The 14,848-nt window shown below is 39.7% G+C and overlaps 1 protein-coding gene across 1 annotated transcript in view; it reads left to right on the top strand.

The window, feature by feature from the left end:
- The first annotated feature begins 3,260 nt into the window (after positions 1-3,260).
- The window catches only part of LOC135702203 (uncharacterized), a 36,687-nt gene continuing 25,099 nt past the window's right edge, over positions 3,261-14,848 (top strand). The window contains exon 1 of the mRNA XM_065223227.1: positions 3,261-3,442. The gene's annotated coding sequence lies outside the window, so the exon portion shown is untranslated. The remainder of the gene's footprint in view (positions 3,443-14,848) is intronic.

The raw sequence follows: 14,848 nt of genomic DNA, 5'->3' as shown, positions 1-14,848 counted from the left end.
TTGGGACCAATACTCTAGTCAAGTAGTGAGCCAATTTAAAATCGTTAGTTTCGTATTGATTGTTGGCCATACCAAAGATGAATACTACACGCAGAAAAAATTACCGTCGAAACAAAAATATTTGAGGTTAATTTAAACGTAAATTCAGTTTGTTCTGGCCACAAACATAAACTAGGTTGATTTCAAACGTATTCTACGTTTGAATCCATTGATAATAATGTTTAAAACAAAAATAATGTTACGTTTATTTTAAAAATATTCGTGTTGAAAATAAACGTGAATATTTTTGATTTATTTGAAAACTATATGCAATCAAAAATTAATATGTTTATTTTAAACATGCTTTTCATGTTTAAAATAAACAAACATATTTTGAAATTATTTTAGCATTTGAATGCTGAATAAATCAAAATAAAATGGATAGCAAATTAATGGAAATTCCTGCGATTATGGAAAGTCTGTGGATGTTTGGATCCGGGGGGCCGTCGGGGTGGGTGTCCGATCCGATCCAGTTCAGTAAAACTGGTGAAACTTTGTGATATTAGCGTCATTTTGTCGTTTATGACGCTGGTCCTCATACCGGCCTCTTTCTACGTTTAGTGTTCGGGGATGATCTGTTTTTCTTTCGACGTCGGGTGGGGGGTGAGGATGATATGGGGATCGGTATCAGAAACGACGGATTGCCGTTAATATTGTGATGTTCCACCGGTTTTGTCGAGCTTGGAACATTGCGTGGGTTTCCGGACCCTCTACTTCGGTTTCGCCGCTTGCAGGCCGTTTTCGGTTAAGTTTGCCGAATGTAAACAAGAAGGAAAAAAGGACACGCTAAAAATTGATTACCCAGGTTATGTATTGTTGAAATAAACATGCTTTTGAATTTATTCTAAACATACATATTTTTGTTGAGAACATGTTTGTAATTTACTTTGAACTATTCATATTTTTATTTAATAAACATATATATTTTTAACTTAAATGAACAAAATTTGGTTCCGTGTAAGATGAAACAGTCGGAAGAAAAACTTTCTATTTTAGTGTCCTTTTTCACGGTCTCTTTCATCCAATGAATATCCCCCGTATGCAAGGTAATTTTGTGGTTTTGCTTCCCCCTCGGTAGAGATGAAATTTTGCGCTCTTTTTTATCAAAACAATCACACCAAAAATTGATGTCTCATTTTTTAAATTATTCGATTAACATCTAATTGATTACTTTTTGTTCGCTGTGCTGTCATTTTTCCACAAATGAGACTGCAGCATATGTTTGAAACGATGGGTGATGAGCCTCTGGTGAGGTTAATGCTCAGCATGATATAACCAACAATCAATACGAAACTAACGATTTTAAATTGGCTCACCACTTTAGTAGCCTATTAGCAACAATCAATACGAAACTAAAGATTTTAAATTGGCTCACCACTTTAGTAGCCTATTGGTCCCAAGCAAACGATTAACGTACCCTATTCTAGTTGAAATTCTATTACTACACTATGTTTGTTTTGATTCGCTATGAAAGTTTGACAGATAACATCAGGGGTGTGTGGATTCATGCAGAACATGCAGGGGTGAGTGAAATAGCTTGGGACCGTTGTTCTGGTACTGAGTGAGCCAAAAATAATAATGATTTTCTTGGGGACCCAGTGGTCTTAGAGTTACCTCTATGCTATTAGTCCCAAGCAAACGATTAACGTACCCTATTCTAGTTGAAATTCTATTACTACACTATGTTTGTTTTGATTCGCTATGAAAGTTTGACAGATAACATCAGGGGTGTGTGGATGCATGCAGAACATGCAGGGGTGAGTGAAATAGCTTGGGACTGCTTGGGACCGTTGTTCTGGTACTGAGTGAGCCAAAAATAGTAATGATTTTCTTCGGGACCCAGTGGTCTTAGAGTTACCTCTGTATGATATAACCGATTACAAATATCTTAATTTTCGGTTCGTTAATCGATTAATCGATTATTCGAATGAAAATCGGCCATCACTAGATGAATGTGAAACGTCATTTCAAATTTAAGGTCGCACATAAATAATGATACAATTTGAAAGGGACCGGGGCTAATCACAAATTACGTCCCCATGGTAACTGAAATAAACACGAGTGCGGACCGGTTGGCCATACCATAGAGGTAACTCTAAGACTATAAGGTCCCGAAATAACGTGCTCAACTTTTTGGCTCAGCTCTGGTACTCTCTTCGGCTCCAAGCTAACCGATTCACCCCTCGAAACATATGAAAATCCACTAACCCCTCATTTTATCTGTCAAACTTTCATAGCGAATCAAAACAAACATTTTGTAGTACTAGAATTTCGACTAGAACGGGGTACGATAATCGTTTGCTTGGGACCAATAGGCTAGTCAAGTAGTGAGCCAATTTAAAATCGTTGGTTTCGTATTGATTGTTGTTAATACCCCGTACAGAGTATGGCCAACAATCAATACGAAACTAACGATTTTCAATTGGCTCACCCATACCCATAGAGGTACCCTAATAAAAATTGTATGGTTAATTTGCTTAACGACGTGTTCTGGGTATCATCCAAACCATTTGTGGAATAGTTCAATGATTTGGGTTATCGTTCGTTTATGGTTATTTTTTATTAGGGTAACTCTAAGACCACTGGGTCCCGAAGAAAATCATTATTATTTTTGGCTCACTCAGTACCAGAACAACGGTCCCAAGCAGTCCCAAGCTATTTCACTCACCCCTGCATGTTCTGCATGCATCCACACACTCCTGATGTTATCTGTCAAACTTTCATAGCGAATCAAAACAAACATAGTGTAGTAATAGAATTTCAACTAGAATAGGGTACGTTAATCGTTTGCTTGGGACTAATAGCATAGAGGTAACTCTAAGACCACTGGGTCCCGAAGAAAATCATTATTATTTTTGGCTCACTCAGTACCAGAACAACGGTCCCAAGCTATTTCACTCACCCCTGCATGTTCTGCATGAATCCACACACCCCTGATGTTATCTGTCAAACTTTCATAGCGAATCAAAACAAACATAGTGTAGTAATAGAATTTCAACTAGAATAGGGTACGTTAATCGTTTGCTTGGGACCAATAGGCTACTAAAGTGGTGAGCCAATTTAAAATCGTTAGTTTCGTATTGATTGTATTGTTTTGGGTATGTTTTACCTGTAATTAGGTAGTCCAGTCTTAGCGTATGTGTCAAACTTTTCATGCCTAAATTTTGCCGTGTACATATTTCATCGTTGTCGTGTCAATGTGTCAAAATGTTGGTGAGGTTTGAAAATTAATAAACAAAAACAAGTGTTTAGTTTCCAGAAAAAAAATTAATTCTCTTCCAAATTGATCAGTTCTAATCCCGTAATAATTGTGAAGATCTTTGACGTGAACCGTAATTTTGTAATGTGTGTAAATGTTTCAATTTTAGCACTAACATATAAAATTTTCAACTAACTTGAAATGGTAAGTAGGCTGATTCTAGCCTGTTTTTTTTAATTCTACGCTTAAATAATTGAAAAAAAATGTAACAAGGCTTAACCTTCCCTGTTTATCAGATACATAAATATATGTATATATATATTTAAGTTTTACTTAAATAAAAATCTTGTCCTGATCAATCGACTAAAGCTTCACCTACCAGGTTCCGTTGTATCACATATTTATTGTTACTGCCTTGTGGATTATTGTTAACTACAAACTACATTGAGTTTTCGTTTATATGCTCATTATAAAATTCCGAACAGCAAATTGTGTGGCCTTTCTGTAGAGAAGATGCCTTTAATGTGCAGGCATAGTGGTTATAGGGAACAACTTTCTGTCGGAATTCGTTGAATTTAGTTGGAATGTAAATATGGTATTTTACACCTTCGTCAATTACTATAGCCCTCAGAAGGTAAATAAAGTCCTTGTGCGCTCAATTTTGGCCAAATATTATACTAAATCTTTGAGTATTTTTGTGTAAGTACATCAACTCACCTTGACAATAATAGATTAACAAATGAGCAACTCGTGACCATTTTTGAAATAGTACGTATTTCAAACGGATTGATAACAAACAACATGTTTAATAATCTTTTCAATTCCTATGTCTTTTATAAATCACTTTTCTTTCCCGGGATGCTGGGAATTCCCGGAAATTCTTCTTTATTATGAGATGACTGGCTAAAAATCTCAACAAAAAGTAAAAATAAACTTTATTTTCCATTTCTCGGGAAGTTTATTCCCAGTATGTAAAATTGAAAACCCTGGAATCATGAAGAAGACCAGAAATAGTTGGAAACAAAATCTGGGATTACGGATCATCATAAAAAATACTGATTTACATCATACATAGCTAATGAGTAACTGCAGGTTTTCCCAAATATGAGTAAATTTCGTATAAGTCAATTGAATTCAGTCGCTGAATGTTGATTTGAATGTTGATTACTTGATAAATTTTGACATTTTAGATTGGGAATAATGTTTAAGATAACTGAGCAATTATTGTTATGATCGAAGACCAAAATTTAAAAAAATATATCCCGTCTCATGTCCACACTGGAGATGGTAAATGTTATGGGAAAAATTGCCGTGACATTAGTTTCCCGCATACGATTTAGTGGTAACATTTAGGCAGTAAAAATGTGCATTTACCACCTCTGCCTAATGCTTTGTTTAGACTACAAAGTTGTAACATGTAATCTGCCGTTCTACGCATATCAGTCCCATGTTTCAAAAGTTGCTTCTGAGAAAATCGCGAATAATGTTTCCAATCATTTCTGCTCATTGGAAGAAATATACGTTAAAATAAGTTACCGCATTGTTCACATTTCAACAGAATCAATATGTTTTAGTGAAAACTACAGAAATTACCTTCAATGAAATCAGTTAAGCCTATTTTTATACGAACAATATTTAATGGGACTGTTATGCCTAGAAATTTGCAATGAAGTAGGATATTCTACGCATGTTAGTCCCACTAGAGACTGTTACTTTCAGTGTTGCTTTGATGGCCACGTTGCGTTTGACGTCTTTACTCTTGTGCTTGCGTTCTCCGCGAAGTTTTGGAAGATCCTGGATAGTTTGTATAGCTTTCCATCATTAAATTATACCAACAATAAATTTGTTGACATTGCTACTTCTATAAAACTATTAAAAGTATGGGCATTGCAAGAAACTAATGATGAATGCACTATTTAGAACATAAACTTCTTAACATCTTGTTCTACTCCTTAGCAAGATGAACGTAGGCCTAAAGGAGATTGTGCTTAATCATGTTGAGTCCAACCATAGATTTATGGCGGCTGACATGCTGTGGACAAAAGATCAATACGTTACACGATCGTCGATCGTGGGCTTCGATGATTTCAAGAAATACTTTGGATTAGTTGACATGCACATGCAAATTTCGTCCGTACAAAGTTGACTTTTATGCTGCGTATTATCATATTATAAAAGGGGCTTTTCATGCAACACGTAGACACTATAGGGGGAGTGTCGGGGTGGCGATTGTCTACGTAAGTGTCTAATAATGCAGTGTTTGAAATTAGAAACTGGTGTTTTAATATGAAATCCCGTTTTTCTTAATATTTATCAACATAAAATAAAACTTCCACTTCCTAAAATGGTTCATACCGTTTCTTTTGATTATATAAATCCTGTTTCAATAATTTGTGTACACAAATCGATTCGTTAATGATAGATTCAGTCAAGAAAATCTTTGTGGGACAATTATGCGTAGAATTTCAACATGTGACAATTAGGCTTGATATTGTTTTTATACAAACCCAGAACAAGTTATATGTTTTTCTATTTTCATTCCAAAGTCTACCTAAAAAAGTACTGTTTTATGAACAAAAGTGAAGAACGTCCAAAAGTAACATGGGACAGATATGCGTAGAACGGCAGTAATGGCCGATCGGAAACCCGGAATTAAACCGAAACCACATTGTCCAATCCTGATGAATGTGGGCGTCTCTCCTGTATAATGAGAGAGAGAAGGATTAGTATTTTCCATTTAATTCCACTACTTTATTTACTTATCCTTGACAGATACGCGTATTTCGTCTACAATGTGCAGACTTCTTCAGTCTCTTGTACTAATACTCGACCGGTAAAATTTACGTGAAAATCAATTGATTTTTATATGCATCATGCATTATCATCATGCATCATTCCCAAAACACGTAATATTCACATGAAAAGTAAGATGGAAAATATCTACGTACCTTTTCAGGTGAATATTACGTGAATTTTCATTTTTTTTTTTTTCCTAATCCTGGAGTGGAACTGTTTCTAGAAAGACTTACATTTTTTACTTTAGGAATGGATTTCAAATTCTGGGAGCTGGGTATTTTCATTAAGATCGTTGATTTTTGTATAAGAGAATAGAAAGCGAAAATTGATCATCGTTCTATTTTTTTCTTCAAATGTAAATATTTGATGCTTACCATTTATTTTAGCCAGGAACCGATGCTCTGGAAGCTTTCAAAAATTCCCCGTTTACTGAAATAATCTTGTAGCTCGTAATTTGAAATTATGAGTAGCCCAAATAATCTGATCCTGCATTCGCTTTTTCATTTCTGGATTAATAAAACTTAAGAATATTTTCTGGATTGAAATGAATGTAAAAAACTGGGCTGTCTGGCAATCCCAAATCTTCCAACAATGGGGAATGCCAATACTTTCTTCTGTCACCATCTTGAACTTAAGAGGTTACGCACAGAACATTTCCACACTATGAGATCACGGAAAATTTACGTGAATTTTACATAACCTTCACCAGCATGACACATGGACTCGACCAGTAAATCCAGTAAATTTCATTAACATGTTGTTGAATTTTACGTGTAGCATGTAAATTTTATTAGATTCTTGTTTTTAAGAAGTCACCTGAATTTTCAGGTAAAAAATTACGTTTGTTATGGGTTCAGTGTGCAATCTTTAACATTTATTAAATTGGGAGGGGTAACTTTCTTTTACAATTATTTATTTATTTATTCGTCGTCAATCAAATGTAGACCAGTTTAATTTACAAAAACACTTAACATCTATTTTAATTTTCAATCTCTGACTAACCTCGCAAAGAAACGTTTTTTAAGAGCATTTTTGTTCATTGTCAAATCAATTGTTTCATAATGTTTATTATGACAAGACATCATTCTATTTAAAGGCGCGTTCCTGGCATAGTTTGTTCTTTGGTTGTGGATATAAAACATATTTCTGTTTCTTAAGGAACGAGTGGGAACATAGAAATTTAGATTTTCTAAAATCTCTGTGGCATTCACTCTTTGTGCTACAACATCGTTTATAAAAGCTATCATTGCAAACTGCCTTCGCTTTTCAAGGGCATCCAAATAGATCAACATACATCGAGACTCATAAGATGGTAAGGGTAAAACTCGTCCAGCCTAACTTTCTTAGAGCAAATAATAGAAACTGTATTTGAACTGATTCAATGCGGTTTATATGAGTATCTTGATATGGAGCCCAGACTATACTACAGAACTCAAGGAGGGGCCTAACATATGCAACATATAATGTTTTGATTGCGTATGGATCATTGGAATGAAAGCTAAACCTTTTAATAAACCCTAACATGTTCCTTGCCTTGTAGATAATGTTAATATAATGTTCAACAAAGCTTAATTTTGAATCTAGTATATGTATGTAAGTAGCCACCATCCTAGCTTGGGTCTTGCCCTGCATGCGGCTCCACTCAACAGCAAGATCAAATTCCGTCATCATTCTGAATTCAACATACTGCTGTATGAAGGGCCAAAAAGGGTTGGACGGGCCCGTAAGCAGAGGCACTTACGCGAAACCCGCGGGAATAAGAGAATCTCCTTCCAACAATATGATCCAACAAAATGAATAACTAAATTCGCAATACATGTTAAGCTTTCCACGGGATGGTTTGTTTAAGAAGAGCGCGTCAAATTCATTGCAACTGTTGGAGTGAAATGTAACTATCTAAAATGACAGTACACATTCCCTCCTAGACTCCGGTTGGCACTCCACTCCATTGTCCAGTTAAAACTTCAATGATGCCCTGATGCTCCCTCCCCTCCCAGTATTTATTGTAATTTACATTATGAATTTATATATAATCATGTAATTGTAGAATCCTATCGCCATGAAAACAGTTCGCCCTGTCACACGTTTACTTCTCAACTGAACTCCCATCACCATTCTTCATCCGCAATCATAGAACACTCACACTAGCATAGTAAACAGGGGTGTATCCAAGGCACTATCAAGTAGTTGTCAACTCTACATCCCTTCTCTACTCAAAAAAAAATCCATGTTTTCTAAATGTTTGCCATAAAAACATCATCAAATCCCGACGCATTTTCATAATCTCATTTCAAGGACGTACCCTTCAGAATCCTAATGGCCGATAGGTTTCACCACGAGGACCGAAAACACCGTTTTCAACATAAAATCAGTGAAATGATCTGTAAACTTTTGTCTCCCTCAACCGTCAACAATGATGATGATGTAAAAGTATCATATTCTTTTCATCACCGCTGGCCATTGGCCAGCGGGGCAAACGACTGGGTAATGCGTACCACCAGTACCGCGAGTACTTGAAGGATAAAATAGACCCCATTAGTGGTCCATTAGCCTCTTACCCAGTAACTCCTATCCCTACCTCCTCGTGGTGTCTCCTGGGATATGAGCAACCTTAGCGAAGATCGGGTAACCAACCCCGGTGGGAGCTTTGGTCATATGCTGACAGGGAAGGGGGCCCCTAGCGGGTTCGGCCTACACGGCCTGAGCGTCTGTTCACCATGGAGGTGCGGCTCAAACAGCGTCTGACTGGCATCCAGCGGCTGAATAAGAAATGCTGTATTGTGTCAGCTAAATCTAAGATGGCAGCCCCATCTACACAATAACTGAGCGTCTGTCCACCATGGAGGTGCGGCTCAAACAGCGTCTGCCTGGCATCCAGCGGCTGAAACAAGAAATGCTTATCCCCGAAAGCTATACCCAAGATGGCAGCCCCATCACGGCAGATAGGAGACCTTAGGCTAACTACCTACTGTCCCCGAAACTTTACAACTGTTACAGAAACCAATAGAGAAAGATCACGGACTGATATTACGGCAACGACTTTTAGCGCAAAACAACGGACAAGAATTGGAACATGGAATGTACTAACGCTAGCCCAACAGGGGAAGCTGGCACAACTCGCCAGCGAGGCTCGACGCATGAAGCTCGAAATCCTGGGACTAAGCGAAGTCCGTTGGCCAAACTTTGGAGAACACAAGCTGCCGTCGGGACAGGTACTACTCTATTCTGGTATTCGAGGTGAAAACGCTCCCCGCCACCGTGGAGTTGGTTTCCTGCTTAGCGCCCAAGCAAATGCGGCGCTCATCAAGTGGGAACCTATCAATGAGAGGATAATCGTTGCCAGATTCAGAACGCGGGTTCGTAACCTAACCATAATCCAATGTTATGCGCCAACCGATGCTGCCGAGTTACAGGACAAAGAGAACTTTTACAGTCAACTGAATGCAGTCGTGGATAAAATTCCGAGAGGTGACATCAAGATCTACATCGGCGACTTCAATGCGAAGATCGGCTCCGACAACACGGATTATGAGCGTGTCATGGGGCGCCATGGTCTTGGCGAAATGAGCGAAAACGGTGAGCTGTTGGCAGAGTTTTGTGGCAATAACGACATGGTGATCGGGGGTTCGCTCTTCCCCCATCGACCAGTGCACAAAGTCACGTGGGTTTCCCGTGATGGACATACCGAAAATCAAATCGACCACATCTGCATCAGCCGAAAATGGAGAAGGAGCCTTCTTGACGTTCGGAACAAACGCAGTGCCGACATCGCGTCTGACCACCATCTCCTCGTTGGAGAGATCCGCCTTCGTATCGCGCGGGTCCAGCGGCGGGAGGAGCGGCTCGGACGGCGATTCAACACACGCCGATTGGAAGATCCAGCAGTAAAAAGGTCATTCGTCGAGGAACTGGAGACCAGAGCTGCGGATATTCCTGATGGTGGCAGCGTAGAAGAGCAATGGACGGCGATCAAGGATGCCTTTACTGAAACGAGTGAAAACAACCTGGGCGAGCTGCGCGCTCAGAGAAAGGAGTGGATCACGGATGACACCTGGAGGAAGATAGAGGAGCGGAGAAATGCAAAAGCCGCGATAGAGCGGGCGAGAACCAGAGGAGCGAAGAATCAGGCCCGCCAACTGTATTCGGCTCTCGAGAAGGAAGTGAAGCGCTCGTGTAGGCGGGATAAACGAGCGTGGGTGGACTCCCTAGCCGATGAAGGTGAGAAAGCCGCAGCAACAGGCGATATCCGTCTCCTCTACGATATCTCACGACGCCTGAGTGGAGCAAGGATGAATCCTAGGATGCCAGTGAAGGACGCGACTGGTCAGTTGCTCACCGACCCCACTGATCAGCTGAAACGCTGGTTTGAACACTTCGAACAGCTTCTACAAGTTTCGTCGGTCAACCAGCCATCAACATCTCGGCATGAACCGCCAAGAGTGCGACGCATCACTCGCGTCAATTCTGAGGCGCCATCCCTACCGGAGATCGAAGCTGCTATCCGAACCATGAAATCCAACAAGGCTCCCGGGGTCGATCGCATATCAGCAGAGATGCTCAAAGCTGACCCCATGCTATCTGCACAAATGTTGCATCAACTATTCTGCAATATCTGGGACACCGCGACTTTTCCGGCTGACTGGATGCAGGGCGTCTTAGTGAAGGTCCCAAAGAAGGGGGACCCAACTGTATGCGATAACTGGCGTGGCATTATGTTACTGTGTTGTGTTCTCAAAGTTCTGTGCAAAGTTATCCTCAACCGGATACAGGAGAAGATCGACGCGACTCTCCGACGGCAGCAGGCGGGATTCCGTACTGGAAGATCCTGTGTGGACCATATTGTCTCGCTCCGCATAATCTTGGAGCAGGTCAACGAATTCCAAGAGTCCCTTTACTTGGTTTTCATTGACTACGAAAAAGCTTTCGACCGACTCAACCACGAAAACCTGTGGGGCGCCCTAAGGCGCAAGGGAGTTCCGGATAAAATCGTCAACCTCATCGAAGCTCAGTATGAGGCTTTCACGTGCAGGGTGCTGCACAACGGAGCCCTATCTGACCCTATTCGGGTAGTCGCTGGAGTGAGGCAAGGATGTATTCTATCACCGCTACTGTTCCTCATCGTAATCGACGAGATAATGGTTGGTGCGATCGACCGTGTGCCGAACCGTGGGTTGCTCTGGCAGCCTATTACAATGGAGCATCTAAACGACCTAGATTTGGCGGATGACGTTGCTTTAGTATCACAACGGCGTTCTGACATGCAGAGTAAGCTCGACGATCTCGCCGAACGCTCCTCAGCGGCAGGTCTCAACATCAACGTCAGCAAGACTAAATCGTTGGATATCAACACGGGAAATCCATCCAATTTTACGGTAGCTGGTCAGGAAGTGGAGAAGGTTGAAAGTTTCCAATATCTTGGCAGCCAGATAGCGTCGGACGGCGGAACCAAGAGTGACATAGGTGCACGGATCAAGAAGGCAAGGGCTGCTTTTGCGAGTTTACGAAACATCTGGAAGTCAAATCAGATTAGTCTCCGCACGAAGATCCGAATTTTCAACTCTAACGTGAAATCTGTACTGCTGTACGCTAGCGAAACATGGTGCGTATCAGCGGAGATCACACAGAAGCTGCAGGTGTTCATCAACCGATGCCTGCGGTATATAATTCGTGCTTGGTGGCCTCACAACTGGATTTCGAATGCCGAGCTCCATCGACGGTGTCACCAGAAGCCGATATCGACAGAAATTCGGGAACGTAAGTGGAGGTGGGTTGGCCACACTCTACGGAAGAGCGGAAATGAAATCTGCAAACAAGCGCTGGATTGGAATCCAGCCGGACATCGCAGCAGAGGCAGACCCAGGGGCTCATGGCGGCGAAGCCTAAACAAGGAGATTAAGCAAGTCGACCGGAATTTGACCTGGGCCCAGGTCAAGGCGAAAGCAAACAATCGCCCAGGATGGAGATCTTTCACGTTGGCCCTTTGCGCCAGGGATGGCGCTCAGGACACTTAAGTAAAACCGTCAACAATTGCAAAATTATATGTATATATGAAAAGGATTCTTAAGAAATTCATCATTTTTGAAAAAACATAATAAAATAAAATATATTAACATCTGTTTGATGATCACAAAAAATATTTAAAATTTGTAAGGTTCTTCAATAATTAAATTTTTCTCTGCAATAAAATTTATGATCATTGACTTCCAGTAATAAAGGTGGAATACAATTCCAACTTCAGTACAATAAATCAGACTATTACACCTCTTGCATCTTATCCTTCTACTTGCCTTTTTTACGAGCTTATGCCTACTCTCGATCTACTGTTATTTGAAGCATGTCCACAGTTATTATATATCTCATCCAACCGAATTCCTAAACTAGAACGGGAGTCCTACCCACCGCTTGCGGCTTGATAATACTATTGCTCAATAGACTAGGCTATCTGAAATCTCCTGCATACGGAACCAAATTTAAGCATGTCATATTAGAATGAATGTGTCCATCTTTTAAACTCTTGGAATGTTACCTCTATAAGTAGCAAATGAACACATTAAATATTTAACCCTCAAGTCATCCTCCTTCTGAAATGTTGTTGTCAAATCTTCAGAACATATGTGTTCTTATGTGTGCTGCATCATTATTTGATGAAAAAAAAGAACTTTGGACCATTTACTTGGATTCTACAAATCCTCATTAGTTATGGCGATATGATTATCAGTGGAAGTCTTCAATAATGAAAGACTAACATTTATTAAAATTTAAATCTCATCATATATCTATTTGCACAACCTAAATGATGAATCTTTACGCAACTATATGTTTTCCATTAACTTTAGTCTTAGATACTAATTTAAAATCCATCAAATACGTTAAAACAATTTTTAATCATCGCTTTTTTAATCTTCTCCGTGGCCGCTGCGTTTCAACTGGAGTCCCAGACCTAATCAAGCTAGTGTTCGTTGAGCACATCCACGGTTGTAAATTGAAAGTCAAACCTAATGCCTATACCGTTTAACACTAGTATCACAATAACATTCATGTACAGAATGTCCTGACAAACCCGACTCTCCACGATTCGAACCTGTTCACGAACCAGGATCGATGAAAACTAGACAGACGTCATCCCGCGTCGAATAACTCATTTTGAATAATTAAACTGCAACACACTCATTACCTCCTCATTGATCCATAATCTCTATGAGTAACTATAAAAGTAGAAACTTCTCCACGACTCCAATCCCAAACTTAGCTTGGAAACTCAACAGTAAACATCTTTAGCTAATCAGGCAATTCTTTAAAAGATGGTTGCATTGGTTGTATTGCGCATTCATCTGATATTTAAAATAAATCTTATTATCTATACTTTATCGTTAGTCGTGCCAAAGTTGACGTTGCTTTTCGCTGATGACGTCACTATTTGTATTTACGTTATTTCTTATTTATTAAAACAAACAGCATTTTACGATCTGCGGCACCTCTCTCTGTACTCATTGATCAATATCTAGCTCTCTTATATTATCGATCCTCTTTTGATCAAAACCATTCCAACTCCTCTGGCAGGACTACATTTTACATGCACGTCTTCAACATCAGGCCGTTCTTGCACATATATTTTTTTATTACATAACATGTATGTATTCAATGTAGATTCTCTTTCGGTCAAACAACATTATCCTTTTTTCCATCTTACTCTTCACCTCTTCATGCATCTTTGTATGTATAGTCCACTCTATTTCTATGTGCGGGAGTATTGATGGTCCGAAAGTGAGGATAATAGTACGTTCAGACTACAGAGTTATAACATGCACTATCTTGATGGTGGTTTCTGTGTTGCAATTATTTGACAACCGTTATAACATGTTATAACTCTCAAGTCTGGACTGCGTTTAACAATAACAAACCAACACAAACTAAACGTTGCTTTCTAGTACTTCCGCTCCATGACTGGCTTAACCAAGCAATTCAACTTACTTGCAAAAGTTGCAACAGTCCCCCCTATTCTGCGAGTCACGTGACTCTCTCTCACCGGTGAGGTGACAATAGTCACCTCGTGTGAGGTGACTCTCCATTTGATTTGCATGGAGAGTCACCTCACACGAGGTGACAATTGTCACCTCACCGGTGAGAGAGAGTCACGTGACTCGCAGAATAAGGGGGAGTTTCTGTTCCCAGTTTCGATAGTCTTGCTCTTCCGTACGCGCTTCGGCTAGCTGCCGGACTTGCTTGAAGGCTTGTCTCATCATTTCCTCTCTGTGGCGCTTCGGTTTACAACCAGTCTTGTCCTCATGTTCTCAGTTCAGTAAATAGCATTGGGAGAAATTGCGCTTCAGTAATGCTCAATCGGTCTCGCTCTGAGTGCCTTTCCAAATTCGCTCTGCAGCTCAAAGCTGGTCTAGTGTATTCATTTGCGCTTCGGTATAAATCGGACTCACTCGCTCGTTGCCCTTCAGGTTTCTAGCTGGTCTAGTAATCTTTTTATTTGTGCGCTTTGGTTAACACAACCAGTCTCGCCAATAACATTTAACAGTAACAGTTTAATTTTGAATCTAGTATAACACCTAAATCTCTAACTTGATTGCACTTTTCAACTCTGTTTTGTCCTATTGTTACATGTTCTTGTCTAATAATTTTCTTTCTTGTAAATGAAATGGAATTACATTTCTTCACATTAAGCTTTAATAAACTTTTTCAACACCAAGTGTAAAAGTTATCAATTTCTTGTTGAAATACTACAAGATCAGACGTTTGACGAATTTCCAGGAAAATTTTCATGTCGTCTGCATATATTGATACATTCAGAATATTCAATATGTG

The sequence above is a fragment of the Ochlerotatus camptorhynchus genome, unplaced genomic scaffold, assembly GCF_037179485.1.
Source record: "Ochlerotatus camptorhynchus isolate MF236.1 unplaced genomic scaffold, CSIRO-AGI_Acam_v1.1 ptg000186l, whole genome shotgun sequence".
Classification (NCBI taxonomy): Eukaryota; Metazoa; Arthropoda; class Insecta; order Diptera; family Culicidae; genus Ochlerotatus; species Ochlerotatus camptorhynchus.
This window is presented reverse-complemented; position numbering and strand designations above follow the sequence as displayed.